Source organism: Macrotis lagotis, chromosome 8, assembly GCF_037893015.1.
Source record: "Macrotis lagotis isolate mMagLag1 chromosome 8, bilby.v1.9.chrom.fasta, whole genome shotgun sequence".
Lineage (NCBI taxonomy): Eukaryota > Metazoa > Chordata > Mammalia > Peramelemorphia > Peramelidae > Macrotis > Macrotis lagotis.
In genome coordinates this window covers 82739974-82755293 of record NC_133665.1, presented here as the reverse complement: position 1 = coordinate 82755293, position 15320 = coordinate 82739974, and the positions used below count along the sequence as shown (strand labels likewise).

The 15320-nt window shown below is 38.6% G+C and overlaps 1 long non-coding RNA gene across 1 annotated transcript; it reads right to left on the bottom strand.

Moving 5' to 3' along the window:
• Window positions 1–4480: 4480 nt before the first annotated feature.
• On the bottom strand, window positions 4481–14934 carry LOC141494867 (uncharacterized). The gene is made up of 3 exons (XR_012470567.1): window positions 14608–14934; window positions 5288–5445; window positions 4481–4568 (listed from the first exon to the last, which is right to left on the bottom strand). It is a non-coding gene; the product is annotated as an uncharacterized LOC141494867 (long non-coding RNA).
• Window positions 14935–15320: the final 386 nt, after the last annotated feature.

The following is a 15320-nucleotide window of genomic DNA, read 5'->3' as shown; positions in this document are numbered from 1 at the left end:
AGAAAGCAGAGAAAATTTAAGTGACTCCAAGTTTCACTAGTGTACAAGTGTGCCTGATAGTGCACCAATTATTTAATTCCATTTTTATCAGGGTTCCCAGAATAAATCATTTCCACTTCTATACCTAGAAACAATGACATGGACATTAAGTGAAAAATTGGGGAGACAAATTCTTGGGTTAGATAGCTCTTTAGGCAATTCCCCAGAGAACCCACAAGGATAAATGTATACTGATCTTCCCAGGACAGAAGATGCTAACTTTTGTTTTCCTGAGACCTTGGGAAACAGAAGTTTGAGATGGAGAGAAGAATCAAAATCTCTGTTCCATGTTCTGTCTTTCCCTGGCCCAAATCTTGGACTGATTCCAGAATCATCAAATACATAATATCAGAAGTTCTTCCTGCCCTACCTGTTCAAGAATTGCCTCTATAACATCTCCCCAAACTGGATATCCTGCCCTGGTTTAAAAGCCTCTATTGGGGGAAACCTACTACTCCCTGGAGCAACTAGTTCAGTTTTCTTGCCAAGATGGCCAGCATGACATTAGTATTTCCATAATATTAGGGTCAATCAGGCCCATAAGGAACCACTAAATTCTGATCATTCAACTTAACCTTTGTTTTCATTTCAGTATCTCTTACCCTATTCCAGGCCCTTGTAACCTCATCCCTGGATAACTGGCCTTCTAGACAGTTTCCTGGCTCCAGTTTTTCCATATTCCAGTCAATTCTTCACATAGCTGCCAAAATAATCACTCTCAAATATTGTTATTATCTTGTCATTTTCCAAGAAGGAACATATAGCTTCTTTTCTAAGAGAATGAATCAAAACTCATCCTAACTACCTTCCCTGCCTGCCTCTCATTTATCATTTCTCAACAGTCCTTCTAGCCATGATAGTGTTTGGTTCATTCCTGCATCATGACTTGGTCGTCTTCATCTTGGTTGTATTCTCCCAACTCTTCTATGTCATCTTGTATCTCCTTTACCCTTCAAGATCCATCTCAAGAGCTCACTCCAAAAAGCTTTTCTTCCTAAATGATCCAGGCTAATCACTTCTTGACTCTCCATTCCTTTAGCACTTGCCTCTGCTATTTGCATGATCATAAACCATAAAGAATGCTTGATTTTATAATTATTCTTTAGTTTTATAATGTATATTTTATTTCTCCACTAAGCAGGGAAAATCCTTGAAGAATAAGTACTATATTTTCTAATCTTTGCACTTAAGGTAGTGCTGTGATTATGAACTTATGGCCATCACTGAATAAATGCTTATTGAACAAATAAGATATTTGCCTAGTGAACTCCTGCTGGGATGGGAATCTTGCTGAAATTCTATATTTTGAGGTATCTGTTGGTTTCTTGCAAATAGTGTTAAAGTCCTGACCTATTTCAGAAAATCAAACAATGTTGCAGTTGGAAGGGATCATCCAAGTCAAATAACTCACTTTATACATTAGAAAACAAAACCAGAAAGATTAAGTGAATTGGTCAACATTCCTCAGCAAGTCAGAACTAGAACTCAGATCTTCTGATCAGGAGTTTAGATTTCTTTCCAACATACCATGTTGCCTTCCCAGTCATATCAGTGTATGGAATCCTCCTTTGATAATTTTGTGACCTGGAGTTTGCTTTGATTTATTGAAGCTGAAACCAAGAGAGTATCATTTTTGGACAGTTCTACAAAGATGAAAAAAACTTCAGGAACAAATCCAGTACTGGACTGGCATTCAAAAATTCAGTATTGCTCAGAGTAAACCTCATCCTACTGTAGGCTACTAAGTCATGATTTAGAAAAAAACACAACACATTAAACTGTCTATTTAAAAGGATTTTGAGTTTATCAGTGAAGAAAGCACTCATAAAGAGAAATTATTGGTCTTTGAAATTTGGACCTGGATTGGACATTGAAGAATTTATATTCGAATCCTATCTCTATTATTTATTCCCTTTCTGGAGTCTTCAGTTGTTAAAAAAAAAAAACAATGGGGAAAAATAGACAAGGACAAGATAAAGGTGACTATAGATGAAATAAAGGAATAAAGAATGCAAAAGAATAAAGACTGGCTAGATCAGTGGGCTTGCCTGCAGACATGCAAGCAGCAGATGACTGCTAAAATATACTCAGCACAAAATTTCATGATTCTATAAACTTATCCAAAACAAACAAACAAACAAACAAATAAACCTATGTACTTCCTGGGAGTCTACAAATGAATTCAAAATCAAAATAGATGTAACCTGACAAAAAGAGTGACATTTTATTAAATAAAATGGTCAAAAAAGGGGACAATTTCTCATTCAATTGTCTGTAATACCTTCTGAAAAAGTAGTAGGTAGGAGAATGAGCTTATATTATAATAACCACCCACATTTCAAGGTTTTATCTTAAGGTTTACAAAGTGCTTTCTTTCAATAACCCTGTGAGACATTTAGTACAAATTCAGGATAAATCCCTTCTTTATAGGTGAGGAAGCTAAAGCTCTCAGAGTTTTAAGATTTCACTGCAATAACACAGCAAGTAATTCCACAGATCTCTCCCCTCCAATCTTGTTGCTCCATCCATTGTACCATAATGCATAAATGTGGCCTGGTAGAGTTGATATTTATATATTCTACTGCAAGGTGGAGAGTGGGGAATCAACACTTTATTCTTATGTCTGAATTATTGTAAAAGTTCATTTATACATGGCTAAGCCTCTGATTTAGATTCTTCATCTTTAAAATGGGGATAATATGTGCCACTTACCTCACACAGTTCCTTAACATAACATCAGCAAACAACAATAAAAAAATTTCATTGATGTCTTCCAGTTTTTATATTAATCAATTTCCAGGACAGTTCTTCCTCCCTTATACCACCCCTTCCCAATACATACACACATTGTGTGCAACCTTTCATCTTTGGCTTTTGAATACCAGTATAGTATAAACAGAAACACTTGGTTTTATCAAGCTGATGATGGTGGCATCTATTACACTTGGGGCAGAAAAATCTATCAGTTGCTCTGTGGCCATTGCTGGTTCTTTTACCCTTTTCTTGGGAAAATGTCCTGAGAAAGCTGCTTTATTGTCAGATGTCATGAACTTTTAAAAAGTGTATTGTTTTTTTTTCAGAGGCACTAAGATAATTCCCTGGACAGAGTGCTGAATCTGAAGTCAGGAACACCTGAGTTCAAATCCTGCCTTAAACACTTAACCAATTATTCTATTTTGGGGAAATCCCTTCATGTATTTTGCTTTGGCTTACTTATTTATAAAGGGAATTCATAATACCATTTATCTCTCAAATTTTATTATATGGATAAAAATGATAAAATATTTATGAAATGTTTTGTAAACCTCAAAGTATTATATAAATATTAGATATTATATTTTATAGCTCCCACATTTTCTAATGTATCTCTCTTCCATCCCATAGAGTCATCTTTATAACAAAGAAAAAAAGAAAAACAGTTCAGTAAAAGTAATCAATGTATTAAAAAAAATCCACCATTACATGGGATGTTCCAGACCCATTGTCCCTCACCTCCCCAAATAAGCAAGAAGAAGGCTGCCTTTGCTATCTGGATACTTATATCTTTCTTTTGGATAAAATTAGATCATTATAATTTCAAAGCATGAAGGTGGTTTTTTTAATCATTTTGTTATTATTATTTTCATTTACTGGGTCGTGGTCATGGGATGAGGGCCAGGGGCACAAGGAGAGGGATTTTTGCTTCTCAGTCATAAACCTGATTTGGACAAGAGGCTATAGAAAAAGCACTAGTATTGGAATAAGAAAATCTGTGGAACCTTGGGCAAATTATTTCCCCCTCTTTGAAGTCCCCATCTATAGAATGAGGAGGGTTGAACTAGGAGGTGATTTCTAAAGCTGCTTTCAGTTCTAAATCATACTTTCCTCTGAAAGGGGGGAGAAGCAAAAACACTTCCTCCTCTTCTCATGTAAGGAAACATTATCCGTGCTTTTGAATCCTCTCACATGGGCACCAAGGGGAGACTCTACCTTATAATGGTGCTTTGGAATGATTGAGGAGGAGATAAAAGAAGATACTAGCAAAGGAAGGGGAGCCAATGGGAAAAAAAGAAAATAGGACAAGAGAAAGGTGTCTAAAGATGGAATAAAGGAATAAATATTGGCTAGATCAGTGGATTTCACTTTAGACTTGGAGGCAGAAGCCTATTTGCTTCCTTACAAAGTTGTTGGTGTGGTCCATGGCCTCTGGCGGTGGCTCTGTGGAGAAGAGTCTTTGGACTTGGGCCTGAAGTATTGATTACATTCATAGTGGGTGACAAAAGGAGATGATTATTTATCTTATGGTAATGATCTCTCCAAACTCTATGGACACTGTCCTTGTGCCACGCTGCTGGCCTTTCTCCAGCTACACAAGATTTACCCCATTTAGTGAGATTCATTTATTTTTTAAACTTGGATGTTTATTTTCTCTTCTTTGAATGTTATGGTTTTTTTTCCCAGTTTCACAAGGAGGATACATAATGTACAAGAGTATCTGCAATCGACTATTTTGTCAGCTGTTCACGTTGATTAAAACTTCAATAAAGATCCTGTGATAAAACAGAGACATGTTCAAAGGATAATATTATAGTTTTTAAAAGGCTGAGCTATGCAGAAAAAATGGAGATTATGAGTTTGCTACCTTGATTTTCCCCCTTTTTTACCCTTTCAAGGTTACAAATGGAGTGGATTAAGAAAAAGGGAAAAAAAAAAGGTATGTCTCATGGTACCTGTGAGATAGTTTGTTATTTAATCAAAACCCAGATAATAAGCGAGGTCAGTTTTAATGATACCCAGCCTGTCTATCAAACATGTGTGTTATGTCTGTGACCTAAAACTACCTCCCTGTTAGGTGTGACTGACAGCCTACTTCTCCAGGAGGCCCTGACCCAGTGCAGGGGAAAGGGAAAGTAGGCCACAAATAGGGGTGAGGAGGTAGAGATGGGGGGAGGCTGGCTTCCTGGTAGCTGGTCCCACTTGGACGGAGGCTATCAGTTCTACCAGGATCCTGGGTGACCTGGCCGCCAGGTCTGCCAAACTCATTGCTTTAAACCCATGGGATGACCCATGAGTGGAGGGCTAAGTGTGACGGGATGCCATCAGAGTCTACCTGCTAGCTCTCTTCAGACCAGCTAACCCATCCCAAGCATACAGTAAACACTTCCACTTTTTACTCTGAAAGGGGCCAGGAAATGGCCTTGAGTGAAAAGCAAGCTGCCCAAAGTCGCTGACTTTATGCAAAGCAGGCAAGTGCAGTCAAAACACTTACAGCAATCAATTGGAGTTGTTGGGTAAAGTTTTTTCCATGTCCCATAAATTATTGAACAGTTAATTTCGTCTTTGTGCCTGCAAGACATTCCAGCTTTAGGATGACAGCTTTATCCATTAAAGCAAGCGTGGTGACAGCCGTATAGTGAGTGCTGAGCCCTGCCGGGAGAAGAGCACCATTCTCAGCTGCATTACCACTGAGAAATACTGGGACACAACAACATCTTAATCAATATGCGAGAGTCAATTACCGGGGAAGCTCAAGCTTAAGCAGGATCTGATTATTAGGTTCATGAGCAGTCTACCAAATGGGCTTAATCAATAAGAAGCTGAAGTTCACGTAGCATATTCATAATGCTCCCTCTCCCAAATCTCCCTCCTTCCCTTCCTTCCCCCCCCCAACCACTTTCCTTGAGTCCCCTCCTTAACCACAATGGGCTGCTCTTGCCCCACCCCCTTCTCCTGTTTTACATGTACTTCTTTCATTCATCGAGGGGATGAATGTAGAGAATGGAAAGTAGATCTCTGGGAATTCTAGAAGCCCATGGAAATGTAAGTTTTTTGCTTAGATGAATCAACTCTACTCTTACTGATATGATCCTTGAAGTCCAGACTAGTCCCATAGGCACTAATAGGGTACAATTAAGCCTGTGCCAGGAAAGGGATCCTCCTGGGAAGAACAATTGCACATATACTGCACCTTCTACCCCCGCCAGTCATCATCATCATCACCACCACCACCACCACCATCATCATCATCATCATTGATTTTAGGGAGCATGGGTTGATGAAGGGAAGTTCAGCAAAGGTCAACAGATCCACCAGTCACAGCCAACTCCTTTCAGTCTTTCTCCAAAGATGATTTTTTTTTATAGTAACCAGAAGCATCATGGGGGTTGAAAGGAATTCCTTCACCTCAACTCCAATTTTGCTAAATGGAGCATCTAGGATCATTTGAAGGGGATTCTGGGATATGAATAGGACATATGATAGGAGATAAAAGGAATTTCAGATCAAAACTTAGATAAGAGCATAGACCAAGAGAAACCCTAAGAGACAGCACTTAAAAGGGAGACTTAAAATAACTAAAAAAATTAACAAGCTGGCAGATTTCTTTCCATATTGTGAATAGCTGCATTGCAGGTGGAGACCTGTAGATGGCAAGAGAAAGTAGCAACTCAATGAAGAAACCACATCTCAGTGGACATCAGCATCCAACAGCAGCTCAACAGAGAGGTCCAGAGGAAAGTGGTAGAATATGACTCCAGCCAATAGAAACATTGCTGACATCATCGGGCGTATTGTACTGTTAGAGGTATGAGTAGCCATGAGCATCACCTTGCCACATATATTTCCTATATGTATCCCTCTTTTTGTATGTTTCTAGACTTATGTACACATATATATGCTTTCCTTTTCACCACTGGTAGGTGGTATGGTAACAAGTGGAAGTATAACCCTGTGGGTATGGAGGAATATTTCCCATTACCTAATTTGTTATGTTGTTTGGTTAAATATCTTTGCTTTGGATCCAATGTGAGTTCTAGTTGGTTTAATAAAAAACACACACATCATCAGAGGCTCATATATGAATGAATACCTTGCCATATTGTGGAAGTTGCCCTGGGTTCTAAAAGGCAGTGCCAGTGGAATGCAAGCTCATGAAGACTCTGCCAAATTTTAAAAGCTCTTAATAAAAAGCCAGAGTTGGAATATGTGTTTGCCATCAGAGAGCAAGAGACTGGCTACATATGGTTCATCATCAGATGGTTAGCCAGGAGGTAATACATTTTTTTCTGGCCATGGCAACTCAGGAAGACTGCTTAATCTGTGTGGATAGAGAGAATCCCACACCAACAAAATTAAAGAGACCCAAAGTGCTTGTACAGTAGTTGCCTTTTTTTTGGTCAAGATTTTCCAATCCCAGAAGCTACCTGGGCCCTAGAACCATCAAAGAACTTGAATTGTTGGGGAGCCAGGAATCTGAGAATGTGCTAGACCTCCATTATACTGCCCGACAACATAATTAAGGCAAAGGTGGGAGTAAATGATTCCCCATGGTCTTAGAATACTCTGCCTTGGTCAGATCACATCTTGAGAATTATGACCATTGTTACAGTCTAGAAAAGATATAGAACAAACCAGGGTATGTCCAAAGGGGGAAAATCAAAATGGTGAGAGAACTGAAAATTACCGAAGTCTAATTGAAGAGAATGAAGATATGTAGCTGTTGGGGGGAAAAAAACAAGTCTTAGAAATCACCATGAGCTGTCTTCAAGTATTTGAAGAAATGTCTTGAAAGAGGAAATATATGTCCTGTTTGGCTTCAGAAGTCAGAATTAGGAAAAATATGTGGAAGTTGCAGAGGTAGATGGAAAGCACATCCTGGTTCCATTTATCTAGGCCTCTCATTTTACAGATAAGGAAAATGAAGCTTAGAGAGGTTAAATGACTTTCCCAGGGTCCAATAGATAGAATGAGGGATGTGTTGGATCCTGCTTGAACTGACTCATGAGAGCTGATTGTTAAATTTTCAGTATGGGTATTTATAGCTCAGAAATCACCATATGCTACAGATTAGGGCTTGATTTATCATTTTGATTGGCTAGATCTTAAAATATCATGGCAAAAATGTTAATGATGCAGATTAAACTCAAAAAAGTATCTAGTCAACTTGGGTTTTTCCCCCACTCTGGAAAGTCAATTGTTAAATATTTTGCTAGTACAGCACTTGGTACAACATATCCAACACATGTTCATCCAGATTTTTCTGGAAGGAATTCCATGAAGTAGAATCCACAACCTTCCCCAATTTACTTTTTTTTTAGGCTTTTGTGAGGCAAACAGGGTTAAGTGGCTTGCCCAAGGCCACACAGCTAGGTAATTATTAAGTGTCTGAGACTGGATTTGAACCCAGGTACTCCTGACTCCAGGGCTGATGCTCTATCCACTCCACCACCTAGATGCCCCCCAATTTACCTTTGAAGAACTCTGTATCCAGGTCCTATAAAACCAGATTCAACAATCTACTGCATTTCAGGTTGCCTCAGGGCAGTGAGTTTCCCCATGATTGGAGGTCTTTTAACTCAGACTGGATGCCCACTCATAGGGAATATGCATGGCTGCTACTTGAGAATCTCTTATAGCTCCATGGCACCTACTATAAAGAGTTATTATGGGTAAATAAGTTTCAAAGTATTCATTTTTACATAAAAGAAGCATGATCCAAGGAGTAGAATAAATGAAATCTAGAGAATGTAGGATGAGACTTTTACTTAATTTATATTTTTATGGAAGGGAAACTATGTTTTTACAGACTACTTTGTCAAATGGAAAGAATGCTTCTGCTTCCCCTTATCATATCTTAGCCACCTTTCTATATGTTCATCCATTGAAAAGATAGTTAAATGTTTAATCCGAAATAATTTAGCTTGGAATCAAGAGGGGAACTTAAATCTAATCCTGCTTCTAGGAAAAACTAGCTATCTAATCCCCAGCAAGTCACAAATCCTCTGAATCTCAGTTTCTTCATCTGTAAAATGGGGATTATTTAAAAAAAGATTGTTGTGAGGATCAAAATGAGTTAATGGATCTAAAGTATTTTGGAAGCCTTAATGTGGGAAGGAGAAAGAAAGGGAAGAAGCATTTCTATGTTATTAATTCTATGCTAGGTACTTTTTTGGAAATATAATAATAACCCTGAAAGATAGGTCCTATTTTTGTCCCCAGTTTACAGTTGAGGAATCTGTGAGAAGCAGCTAGGTGGTACAATGAATAGAGCACCAGTCCTGATGTCAGGAAGACTTGGGTTCAAATTTGACTTCAGATGCTTAATATGTACTAGCTGTATGACCTTGGGCAAGTCACTTAACTCCATTGCCTTGCAAAACATCTCCCTTCCCTCTCCCCCCCAAAAGATAAATAGGAATTTGTGAAAAAAAGATGTTAAGTGACTTGCCCAGGTCATACAGCTATTAAGTGTACAAAACTGGATTTGAACTCAGGTCTTCCTGACTTTAGCTTAGCACTTGGTTACTGTGCCACCTAGCAACTAACCGTGCTATATGTTGCTGATGATGTTAAAGAAGACCATGACATCAGCGAGGTGAAGTCATGGCAAGCACTTGGATTGGATTTGAGTGGAGTCAGGGTGGGGAGGCTATGCTGAATCACCAGTCTCACTTTATCCTTCACAGTCATCTGGGTCCAGGATGACTGAAGATGGCTCTGGATACCAGGCAATCAGGGTTAAGTGACTTGCCCAGGATCACACAGCTAGGTAATTATTAAGTGTCTGAGGTCATATTTGAACTCAGATCCTCCTGACTTCAGGACTGGTGCTCTATTCACTGAGCCATCTAATAAAGTAACACTATTACAACAACCAAATCACCTAGACATGGTGCTTCTAAATTTGAATCTATCCTTTGACACTCAAACTGCCACCAAACTGCCTCCCATGAAAACTCTCATAGTGGATTCATTAACCATCAGGAACTTAAAGAACCAACTACACAATTATCCTTATCAGGCAGCTACAAATAATTTGAAGCAAAATGGGTGCTTACTGGTTGAGAATTGACTGAACAATTTGTGATATAGTAATACAATATTTTTGCTCTGCAAGATATAGCAAATTAAATAATTCAGAGAAATACAGGAAGATTTTATGAACTGATACAGAATGAAGGAAGCAAAACAAGGAAAACAATAAACATAAGGACTGTACTATGATTACAATAACTATAATACTGGAGTCACCAAAAAAAAACCCCAAAGTAACAAAGGCAAATGCTGTATAATTATGATAATGAATCTTAGCAGCTCGGAAGAGATTAGGAAATGCATTTCCTTTCATTCTAGGGAGAAAGAGAAGGATAAAAGACATAGAATATTTTTTTAAATATTTATTTATTTTAGGCAATGGGGTTAAGTGACTTGCCCAAAGTCACACAACTAGGCAATAATAAGTGTCAAAGGCTCAGGTTGAGCTCAGGTCCCCCTGACTCCAGGTCCAGTGCTCTATCCCCTGCACCATTTAGTTGTCCCAAGGGTATAGAACATTGAAGGTACTTCTAGGCATGGGTACCGTGTAGTTTAAAGATTTTGCTTGGTTGTTTTTGTTTCAAAGGAAGTTTCTCAGGCAATGAGTAGGGATTGGAGATCACAGAACATCTAGAAATGATTGTGTTATAAAAATGAAAGACATTGATCAAACATGATAAAACAAGAATATAGGAAGTCCCCAAAGTCTTAGTGCAGTTTTAAGCTTTAATAGCTTGGGTATAATTGCACTAATGTCTTTTTTAAAAAATACAAAAAACAAGCAAACAAAAATTGATGCCCCTACAACTTGTCATACAGGTATCAGGATATGCAATATATGTAGTTCCATCTGTAAACATGAAATGAGCAATGAAAAGTCCACAGTCCAATATAAAAATACCAATAAAATTCAGTCACTTTGATTTAATTAATTTGAATTGAGAGATATAAAAGATTTTCTTAAACCTTATACCCTGTCCTTGAGAAGCTTATAATCTCAAAGGAGACTGAAAACATGTATGGACATAAAACATGCTAGACAAAAAAATTAAGACTGTGAGGCATAGACAGTGAGCATTAAAGGAATTCAAAGAATGAAGGATCAGTGTGGGTTGGAGATGCCTCCTCTGAAGAAAAGGAACCTGAACTGGATTTAAAGCACTTAAGATTTTGCTGGATAGTAAGATAGAAGAGACAAGGATTTTCCAGGAGAAATGAATTATTTGAAAGAGGGTAGATAACTACTTAATACCACATTTGTTGTTGTTCAACCATTTTCAGTTGTGTTGGACTATTCATGACCCCATTTTGGAGTTTTCTTGCCATTTCCTTCCCCAACTCATTTTACTGATGAGGAAACTGAGACAAAGTGCCCTGCCCAGGGCCACTAATTAAGCTATTATGTGTTTAAGGGCACATGGGAACTCAGGAAGGTAACTCTTCCCGACTCTAAGCCAGGCGCTCTCTCCACTGTACAACGTAGCTGACCCATAGGACTCTGTCTGGATTTGGAGTTAGGAAAACCTGAGTTCAAATCCAGCCTTAAGACACTTGCTAAGATGGGTGACCCTGGGCAAGCCACTTAACCATTGTCTGCCTCAGTGCCCCCATGCGTAAAAGATGCATAATAATTATAGCACCCACTTTCCAGGTTTATTATGAAGAACAAATGAGATAATATATGTTAAGTAAAACAAATCTTAAAACACTGTATAAATGTTTATGATTATGATTATAAGAAGGAAGGGTAAATAACTGGGATTTGGCCAAATCTATAAACATCAATGGCCAAGGCAAAAACTACTCTCTTTCCTATATCCATATATGGTCCAGAGTCCAAAATACTTCACTCATGTTGAGGAACAAGGGGTCAGAAAATACTTTGAAATACTCAGGTGAGAGGTGAGTCAAGACTCTGGCAGAGGTAAGGGAAAAGGCTCAAAAGATAGGGAAATAAAAAATGAACTGGGATTGAAGGCTTATGTAATGGAGAGAAAGAACAGAAGAGCAGAAAAAAATTGAGTGGAGGGTAATACACATAAAAACTAAATAGGATCTAAAATACATCTACTTGCTCAATGGGCAGAGAAACTTGAAAATTAGATGCCAAATGGAGTTGTTGGCAGAAAAATATTGGTGACTATTGCACTCCCCAACCCTCCCAGGTGATAGTAATCCATCCACTAAGCACAAAGGAAATTTAAGGGGATCAAGGGATGGCTGTTAATGAGCTACAACTCCCTCTCGTTCAGTGTATCCAGAGGGCTGTGTACTGACTTCTTTGTTACACATATGGCCTGACGTAATTAAGCAGCGTTGGGGAAATAGGGTTTCCCGGCACCAAAAGAGCATCCCCCATAACTTTTCAAAAACCTACCATACTGGTCTGTCAGCTGCCATCCTAGGATTTTTCAGGCTTCATTTTTATCAGGGTGGGAAGGGAACATGTGAGAAAAAATTGGCTTTCTAAAGGGATCTTGAAAGAATGACATATTTGTCTGTTAAGTATAAATATGAACAGCCATGGAGATCTGGTGCGATGGTGCTAGGTTTAAACTCCAACGACATTCATCTCTTGCCAGGAAACACTAGATTTAGTACCTGAGGGATTGGAGTCTCAAATACCTTATGCTTTTTTTTTTTAATACATTGCCAAGAATTTAAATTGGTAAAAGCTGGGGACTGACAAAAACTTGATCCCCAAGAGCTTTTCTGGCATTGGTTTATCAGGGAATATGGTGCCATTATTTTTATTATAATTATTTTTTTTGGTTGGGGGGGAATAGGGTGGGGAGAGCTCATTTATAACTCAATGACTTTTATTCCCAGATGCATTTTTTTAGCTTAAATAAACAGAGAATTTGACTTTTTTGGTGGCTTTCAAAGCTGCCATTCATTTTATGTGCAGTCTGGTTTTTTTTGGGGGGGGGTGGACGGCAAACATTCTGTACAACTTTAGATGGATCAGGCATCAGCACTCAGAGAAAAACTGATTTTCAGATGCATTTTCCCAATTCTTGATGGATCTTCTAAACACATCCAAGTCACTTGAGACCAAACACCCCTGTTCTGGGTCAGCCTCAGAGCTATCCCCACCTCCCAACTTTCGACAAGACAAGGAAAAAAGAAAAAGATGGATTAACAACGGTTTTGAAGGGAGAATGATGAGTGGACAGTCCACAAACTCCCTTCAAAACATCAGTGGTGGGGCGAGCAAGGGGTGGAGAGGGGCGAGAGAGAATATTATGGAACAGTGTTGTGGATTTCTTTCCAAGGTTAGACTTTTGACATAGACATTCTAGCTGGAAAAACAACCACGACCACCGAGACACATAAAACAAGAAGATACTATTTACAGTACAACAGCTTTACAGTCCCTCATTGCTCCCAGCAGCCATATTCCTAACTCCCTTTAGGCCCTATTCTGATTCTACCCACAAGCAATTTCCAGGGTCAGCTCACAGCTCCCTTGTCTAGGGAAGAAGCAGTGACTGCTCCTCCCCACACAGATACTGCTTGTCCTGTTCTGCTGGAAATGATTTGAATTTTATTATACAATTAGATCCGGTCTCTTAGGTGCAGTAGTCCCCCTCATACTTAGAAGAATAGATTAGCCATTAGGTCTTTGTATATTTTTCCCAGTAATTGACACCACATCCCATTTTCATCACCTAAGGGAGAAAAAAATGTGGAGAACAATCAGGAATTAGGAACTTTAGAGGCAGGGGAATGGGATGGGGCACTAGATGTCCAGTCCACAACCCACTAACTTGGTTCAACCTCTACCACTTCCAACAAGCTAAGTAATCTAACTTGTTCTCAGTTTCCTTATTTGTTAAATAAAAGGGTTGGATTTGATAATAATAATAATAATAATAATAATAATAATAATAACTAGCATTTAGAAAACACTTGAAGGCTTGCAAAACATTTTACCTACTCGATCATCATTGTGCCAGATCATCACTTGACCAAGATCAAGCTGAGTATTGCATCTCCTAAAGAGCCACCACCAGAAGAGGACCTAAATGCTCCTTAGATGACCCAAGTCTACTTGGACACTTTAGTGATATGACAGCATTCTTTCCATTCTTAGTCTGACATTTTAGACCTCCACAATTTTACACCAATTTACCTTCCTAACTTTTTTCCATACTACTCTCTTTCATACATACTATACATATACACATACACATAAATATATATAAATATATATGTATTAGTCCAAACTATTACCTATACTCTGATTTTGAAGTATATAATATGGTAGTTAGAGGACCAGGATTTGAATTTTACCTCTGATTCCATGTACAACTAGAGGAAACCGTTTCAATATCTGAAAAGTGAATGTCATTGAAGACAAAGACTGTTTCTTGTTTTATTTTTGAATTCCCTGGTATCTATCCCAGTATGTTGAATATAGTAGGTGCTAAAGAGATGTTACTGGAATCATATCCCTTCTCTTTTCCCTTTTTAGGGGGGGGTGGTAGTGGTAGGATAGTGAACAGGTATTTAAGATAATTTTATACAAGGAAATGATGGTATTCTACTTTTCCTAGTTAAGGAAAAATGGGTAAAATAGTCAAGATAACATGTAAAGCTCTTGCTCAGTTCTTCCTCCCTCCCTCTCTCCCTCCTTCCTCCCTCCTTCCCTCCAACTCTCCACACTTCAAACACTGAATGTTAGTCCTTTAGTTCCAGGGGAGAGAGAGAAAAAGAAAACTATAATGAGCTGAAACTCAGGCTGCAGGGTTTAAACAGGCAAAATGTAATTACCCAACTTGGAATCTGGCTCCCTTGCTCTTGTTAGAGACAGGATATACCTTGACCATATTTGGGACAGACCTCCATTCCACATCTCCGCCAAAAGCAGACACCTCAGGCCAGAAAGGTTGCATCCACACAAGCAAAATAAAACAGATGTTTTCAGATGTTTTGTCAAACATTTGTTTCCTTTGGTCATGTCCAAACAGCTCGGGTAGAGATTCCAATCGCGAGCGTTGGTTTCACCAGCAGACATTCCGATTGCTCTGTTCTTTCAAACACACATCTGTTAGCTATAGGCTTCTACCAACTGCAACAACCTTTGGGCCAAAGCTCTTGTTGGTCTTCAGATCCTTGAAGCCAATTAATAGAGGCAGCATGGGATAGAAAAAGGAACATTGACTTTAGATTCTGGGGTCCTGGGGACAGATTCCAGTTTTGTAACTTCTTACCTATGTGAATTTAGACAAGATCCTTGAGCTCTCTAGGTCTTGGTTTGTGAAGAGTGAATTTCTCAACTTCCTTACCTATAAAATAAGTATTCTGTACTAAATGACCTGTAAGATCCCTCCCAGCTCTAAATTCTATGAACCTATGCTATAAATGCTTATAAACATCACCTTGAGGTAGAGAAGGATGTAGGACAATAACAAAGATGGCAACAGTGAGAAAACAAATAAAATTTTTAATGGTCATACTTTATTTAAATTATCCCAAGTAAATGC